The following is a 7508-nucleotide window of genomic DNA, read 5'->3' as shown; positions in this document are numbered from 1 at the left end:
GTCTCGGACGCGATGCTTGACCCTTTCCCACGCTACCGCCTCCTCGAGCAAGTGCTCTTCCCGGCTTCTATTAATCGCGTTCGGCGAGCATCGAAGTTCGCTCGCGGCTACGGAAAGCTGGCTAATAAGCGCGAACTGGACGTCCTATCGCGCGGCCCGTACAATTGAATCTCCCGAAAATACGTGGAGATCTCGCGAAACAGCCGAATCATAGATTCTTTGAAAAACAAAGAGGCGAAAGCCAGGCACCTGTGACGAAGCTGTTTTCGTGCGAGCCAGCTCGAACATGGCGTGTAATGCACCCTTAAAGCTCACAATGAGATGGCCACCTACGGGTATGCAGTCGTGAAAGATGTTTCTCATTGTCTCCCGTGTTGTGGGAACCAATTTCCGTAGAAATCCGGCCGAGATAAAGGATTTCATGAATGACGCCGATCCCCACGGATCCCTATTTTTCTCGGTTCCTCTTTCAGCCCTCTAGATCCTCCCTGTATCGTCTATCCTCTCTTGCTCTCTTTCACACGCGCTGCGGCTACCTCGGACGATGTAACCATCGCATCGCATCGCATCGCGCCGCATCGAAAGGTGGAGCTTTCTCCTCACCTCATTTTTCCCTCCTTTTTTTCTGATCCGCTGAAGCAGCATTATCTTATAATCGACCGAATGATTCTCCTGTCCGTTAGAATGGCACGACCTGCTGAGCACACGTTTCACTTCGTTAATCTCTGCCACGTGAGAGTGAATTCGCTGGATTTGATGACTTGTTCGTTCTAGAGCGGAATGTCGACACCTGTATCGTCCGTTGCCGCTAAAAATTTCGCAAAGCCGAGGTCGAGGGATCGGTATCTACGAGCGTGGCGTGGCTGGTACCTACACCGCCTATATACCGAGCAATCCTTTTTTGTATTTGGCTCACCTGATCGCTCGCGACGTGTGCGGTCCGTGACGTCATAATTCGGAGCCCCTTCGAGGCGTTCCGCCCCCTTAATGCGGGCCCCGACACCTCTCAGCCCCGCGATCCTGCACGCACTTTCCTCTCCATCTTGTTCCTCGCGCTTCCCTCCCCGCTGCCTCTTCGCTGCTTCTTTCTTTTTCCGTGGCAACAACGTCCAGGGGAAAAGGGAGGAAGAGACTCGGAGGGTGAAAGAGAGAAGGCACCTTGCGTCTCCTCCCTCCCACCCTCTGGCCATTCTGCCAGTGTCTCGTACCCCCTTTTCCTTCCTTTCTTCTCGCAGTGACTGAAGATGCCTCGATGGGTATATACACCTCGAAGGCGGGCAAGGGGGATATAATGGCTCGGTCGGACTTCACACGATGCCGACCGGTACGTCGGCCCCGAGGATGATACGGACCACGTCCAGGGAGGGACAGAGACGAAACAACGCCGGACCTCCAAGGGAGGGCTCTGAATCGCGGAAGGAGCTGCTTCTCTTTCTCCTCCTTTCCCTCGCCCGTGGACGGGTCGGCGCCGTCGTCGCGCTTTTCCGAGGAATCTCGCTACTGGGGGAAATTTGCGTTTCAATCGCGTCGCGCGGGAACCGAAAATAGGCAGGAAGCAGCGAAGGAGGAGAGAAAAGGAAGAAGAGGAGGACGGGAAGCGGGAGTGGCTGGAGAAGCTTGAGAGGAAGATTAGGGTACTGGAAGGCGTCGGAGAGAAGTCGTCGGTGGGGCCTCTCGTGCAGAAGAGTCGGAGGGTGGGCACCGTTAGCCGGTTTTGTACGAGGAGCTCTCGCCGCTGTCAGCCCGCGGGGGCCTTATTTCAAGACCGTACCGAATCAGGCACGACAATCGCTCTAATATCCACACGAATGCTATGCCGGAGGCCCCCGTGGCCCAACGGGCCCCTCGCTCTTCTCTCCACCCTTCCCTCTCTTGCCTCTATCAACATCTAGACCATCTTTACCCACGAGTAAGAGATCTCTCTTGTCTTCCTCCTCTCCTTCTCTTCTTCTTCTTATTATTACCTTTACCCTTTTCCACCTGCGTTCTTCCTCTGGCTTTGTTATTTTACCGTCTCGCGCACAAGGAATGCTGCTTTTCCAACCAGTTTATCTGTTTGATATAGGTACCCGAGTGATAAGGTGGAGAAAGACTTTCTTTCCCGGCGCGGAAACATTTAATTATTTCATTCTTCGATGCCTCGCAATGCAAGCCTCCGTAGAGGACGGGTCGATTAATACATAATGCATTCTCGAGCGCAGATATATACATAGGTATTCCTCGCGATCGAATTCAGGCATCCTCGGCTCGAGCTCGAAAGCTCTTTCATCCGTTCCGATGAAAGAGGCTCGTGCACCGTGGCCCGGCTGATAAACGGATTAAGAACTTTGGATCTAATTGGCCCCCGAGCCGATTGTAAAAGAAACCCCCGACGGCCTTATTGCTATCCACGAGATTAGGATTCGTTCGTATATAGACGTGCCTATATACTATATATATATACGTACCCCTCGAAGCTTATCTCTCTTTCAACGTTGCTTTCCAACCTGTCGTGAAACCTGCCTCTATTTGCTCGCGTATCCCTTGGGTTCCCAATCGTTTTACGGTCCTCTAATCGTCACTTCCGCATACTTGGACGCCGCAGCGTTCGGTACCCAACGGCGGATCGTTATCGTTTTCCGTTATCGCCGGCCATCGTTCCGTTCCGGTCCGATCCGCCTGAAATCTCGAACCGGTCGATTTCTTCGGTGACAATTTCCAACCTCCCATTTGGCTCCGACAAAAAGATGAGAGGCAGCTGCACGCAGCATCGAGGAGCAATCCGCGGATAAGAGCGAGGATATTGAAGGGAGGAGGGCCGCACAGTGGTCCAATTCGCCAAAAAGCTGGCCCAAAATATGAAGGCATCTTCCGATTTGTACAAAAATTGGTATACAAGGGTTTTCGAGGTCGCTGATTCAGAATCTGAAGTCAAAATTGCGAAAAGAAAACAAATGGTGGCTTGCATAAATATGGTCTTTTACGTATTTTTTTTCGTAAAATGTGTTAATGTTGCGAAAATCAATGGACAGTTTAATTATTTATTCGTTCAATAGGGGATAAATGGCATATTTTTAGCTTAGAAAAATTGTTTTCATTAAACATTGACAATTAGAAAAAGTGGTATTTTGAAGTTGAAATACCAATTGTCGAAATTTTTGTTAACATTTTCAGAGTAAAGAAAAGTAGAAAAAAATAATAATCTTGACTTCATTCTAGTACGGGCTATAGCAACATGTGTATTGAAGATACACACCAAATTTGAATGAAATCGGTTAAGTTGATCTTGAGATTTTATGAGAGCAATGAGAATATCCTTTCGGTACCCCCTTTTGCGTACGAGGCTCTGTACTGTCACCAATTTTGATTATTTCTCATTGTAAAAATTTGTAAGTATTGTTGAACAATGAACAAATACATGTAAAAAACGTTAATGGAAGAAGTTTCATAGTTTCGTTATAAAAAATTCCGGAGAATGCAAAAAATTGTCTATAACTGTAGAAGACCCTCTTAAGCGCTTTAAATGTAAATATCTTATAGGGTAGCAAATTATAGCAAAATTTTTCAGTTGCATATCCTTCTAGGCAGTGTACTTGAAACGAAGAATTTCTTCTCTTTGCGTATAAAAGTGTATAACATTACTTTTTTCCTCGTTCTTTATTAAGGGAGGACTAAGATGTACGATATATTGGGAAGGGAAATGCACGGGTAAATGTACAAATATTTCGGACTGCTGCTATGCAAATTTAATGTTTATAACACATATTTTAATGGTAAAACATTTCACAAATGAATTCCTTCGATGAAACTTTGTGTGATACATTAAAAATGATAGAAATATCAAGACATTAAGAACCAAGTAATTAAGCCAACTTTGAAGGTTTATATAATAACTGCTTACTGTATTTTAATTTTTCAAACAGTATTTATTACATTGCAATGTATATAACAAATGTGCCATAGTAGCAAAACGCTGTTTTATACTTTGAAAATTGCATTTTGGCCAGCTGTTTGGCGAATTAGACCACTGTGGGCCGTCTGCGCGTGGAAGAAAGAAGCGAGCGAGGATGGTGGCGCGGTACCACGGTATAATAACAGAGCATCCCGGCCCCGACTAAGCTGATGACTTCATTGAACTGGTCTCGGTTGGCCCTCCGGCTCCAGGACCTCCCTGAAACCGCCTGAAATTATAACGCCGGCCTGCGGCCAGGTCCGCTTTTGATGCTTTTGATGCTCTTGATGCTTTTGATGCGCTCGAGACACGTTTCGTACATTTAGCGTGAATCTCGGCTGGCCTGTCCCGAAGCGATGGAACCGACACGATCCTCGCGGTTCTCTATCCCGAACACACGGACTCGGTCCGCACGTGCTTCCGCGTGGTCCGTTGCCACGCGAGACGCGGCGGCCGCTCGAACGCAATAAATCCAACAGCCATTCGAGAGGTACAACGCAAAGGATCGCGGGAAACACGAGCGTTTCATAAGGAACGGTCGTTGTTAGGCCGTGGCCTATAAACTCGCGGCTTACAAGCACGATTCGCTTCCCTCTTTCATCGATATCTCGTGGAAGGTCCCCAGCGACCTTCGCGTAGGTTCCTTCCACGAATTACAATCTCGCCCCCCCTCCCCGGTTCGTTGCACGGGCCCCGTGAGCGCGAGGCCCGCTCGCCTATCCGTCACCGCGTCCCCGTGTCCCCGTGCCGGGACGACCGCGACGTATCGTGCTCGCGAGTTTCTTTCGATGGTCGTTTACATGGTTCCCGAGCCTATAGACGATACATCGTGTCAAAACCTGCGAGAAGGTTCGTGTGCGGTATAGATGGCCGCGGATAGACGTCGTGATCGCCCTCGATCGTGTGGTACCGTCCAACGTACGCCCGGCCAACGTCGTAAGAATAAGAGGAAAGCGGAACGAGGGGAGTATGACCAGGGGACAAGTGGAGAACACGGGCCACGTCAAGTCGTTTAACCCGAGCGGGTCAGCTGGGTCGAGCGAGTCCTTCCCGTCTCCCCCGTTGTCGAATCCCGCCGCGCCGTCTCTCCATCCGAACGTATCGATCCACGTATGCCTAGCCTATGGGAAATAGAAAGTGGCCACGCGGTGTTCGCGGTGTTCGCGGTTGCCCGTGCGTGCGCTTAGCCTACGTGGAATTTACGAGCGAGCTGTCTCGTAATTACCATTGTGGAAGTCCAGAGAAACGGAGAAAGAATGAGAGAGTTCGGGACACGGGACATGGGAGGGTGAGGGGGTGGATGGAGTGGAAGGGATGCAAGGTGGCGGAGAATTAAACAGAGGATGGAGGCGAAAGGAGAAAGGAGGAAGGGTACGCAAAGTTATACGCGTGGGGGAGAGCGAGATGGAATGGTGAAGAGAAGAGGAGGGCGAGGGGGTGGAATGGGAAATGGGAAGAGAGAAACTAGTGGAGAGTATCTCGAGGCCAGCTCTATACGCGAGCTGGCCGCAAGTGCCGTGTAATTGCTGCGGCGCGGTGCGTTTACTCGGGCATCTGTTTACCCACTTGGATCGCAAAACGCCGACCTGTAAACGCCCATTCGAGATCGTTCGAATCGGTTTCCATCTCGGCAGCAGCGCGCTTATTACCCGCGCAGAGCCCGGCTGCCGATCGGTATCTGCTTCGTATTTAACGACGTTGCCCCGGTTCTTTCGAAACCGTTCGACACGGTGGCCTTCGTTAATTAGGAATGAAACGCGAATCGAATAATTATTAGTTTCGATATCTGCTGGCTGGAGGGTATGTATACACGCGCGGACAGTTCTCCTCGACCGACGGGACGGGACGCGACGCACGGTTCGATAACGCGCCGATAATCCAGAGTTACGAGCATCGAATCACCGGGTACAGTTTGTCTCTCCACGCTCCAGCGTAATTGCCAGCGTCTATCTATCCAGTCGTTCCGTTCAGATAAAGCCCGTGGAGTCTCGCGCAAACTGCCTTAGAAACCGCGCGCACCTTCTCCGTTGATTTACATCGATTCAACGTTCGAAAACTACCGAAAGGGGCCGTTCGTCCCGGCGCCGCATCGCGCCGATGCGATGGCCCATCGTGAAATTCTTCGAGGATATATCGGATCGTGGATGACAGGGAGAGGCGCAATAAATTGGCGAAACGTCAGGACGCAGAAAAACAGCCGGATCCAGCTCGTCTCGGTGTTTCTTTGTCGTGGGACCGATCCCGTGTCATCGGTCCCAAGTCCGCGGACTTTCGAGTCCACTACTCGGTCACGAGGTCCCGCTCGACCGTCTGCGACGCGGCCTTGCGAGATTCGCGACAAAAACTGCTTGCGGTTCCCTCGGATTCTCTTCCTTCCTTCTCCGCCTCCGCCACCACTTTTACTCTTTCTGCTTCTTCATCCTCTTCTTGCCCCGACCATCGCTATGATTCGGTGTTAGAGTCACTCTTGGGACTCCAGTCGGTGATTTCAGCCTCCTTTTCGAATGTCTCCGCGATTTCCAATCTCTCCGTCTAATCGCAAACTTTCAGCGCTTCCTTTATAGTCTCCGCTGTTTCGTTACGTGGCGCGTGGGATGGCTCAATCTTAAGCAGATGATGTAACGGAGCACGGTGCGCGCGAATGATGAGTGTTTATGAAAGAGACCGACTGGATGTTTGGGTTATGGTTTGATTGCGAGTCGAATGGCTTCTAAGAATGCACGTGGAAGTTTTAGGTCTGGGACGCGTATGTAGTAGGAGTGCATTTAATGTTGAGGAGTCGGCGAAGGAGGAAAGGCGTAGAACCTGGTCGTACCGAAAATTCGTTTAAGTCGTTGCGTAAATTCAGCCGTAAAGTACCACCGCCTCGGAGGCGGTTTCACCGTTAATTTAAGTTTTAAAGGTATTATCTGTTAAACGAGGAGTCCCTTGTGGTACAAATCCTGCCCTGTCATACCGGTGTTCCTACAATTGTAGCCGCGTAGACGTGGCAGGAATCGTAACGCGTGGAAAGAGAGGATCGGCCTATGGCTCTATCGAGGCGGGTTCGTCACGCGTGTACGTCAGCGCGCAGCTCCTTTTTTCCTCCGTCTTCCTCTTCTTCTCCGTCTCCCTCTCGATTCGTTCTCGTCATAATAGAAGAATCTGTTCGTGGCCGCGCGCTTTGGTCCGCCTCTATCGTTGCCGAGCGAGCGGCAGCCACCGAGGCGCGCTGCTGCCCGTCCAGGTTCGAGCGGGTCCGAGCAGGTTCTCAGGAATTCACGACTCATGCGACGACCGGGTGTCCAAGTGAAACGTATAATGGCATTTAACGAAGAGGAATCGTGGTAGCGGGGGTACGCCAGGCTTGCTCCAAATTGCTAGGACAGGCTAATGTCGAAACGACGGCCGAGGACCGACCTGGTATTGTTCCGACACCCTTCTCCGCGGCGCGGTTCAGCGCGATGGCTCGTGGGAACACGCCTGCTTTTTCTCCTCTATTATCCATTCGGGCACCCTCGCCCGATATTTCCTTCCTTTTTGGAAACAACCATTTTCCCTCCGTGAGACCGCTCGTTGCTACCACATCACCCGGGTG

Source organism: Andrena cerasifolii, chromosome 5 (genome assembly GCF_050908995.1).
Source record: "Andrena cerasifolii isolate SP2316 chromosome 5, iyAndCera1_principal, whole genome shotgun sequence".
In the NCBI taxonomy this organism is placed as follows: Eukaryota; Metazoa; Arthropoda; class Insecta; order Hymenoptera; family Andrenidae; genus Andrena; species Andrena cerasifolii.
Note: the sequence above shows the minus strand (reverse complement) of the source record.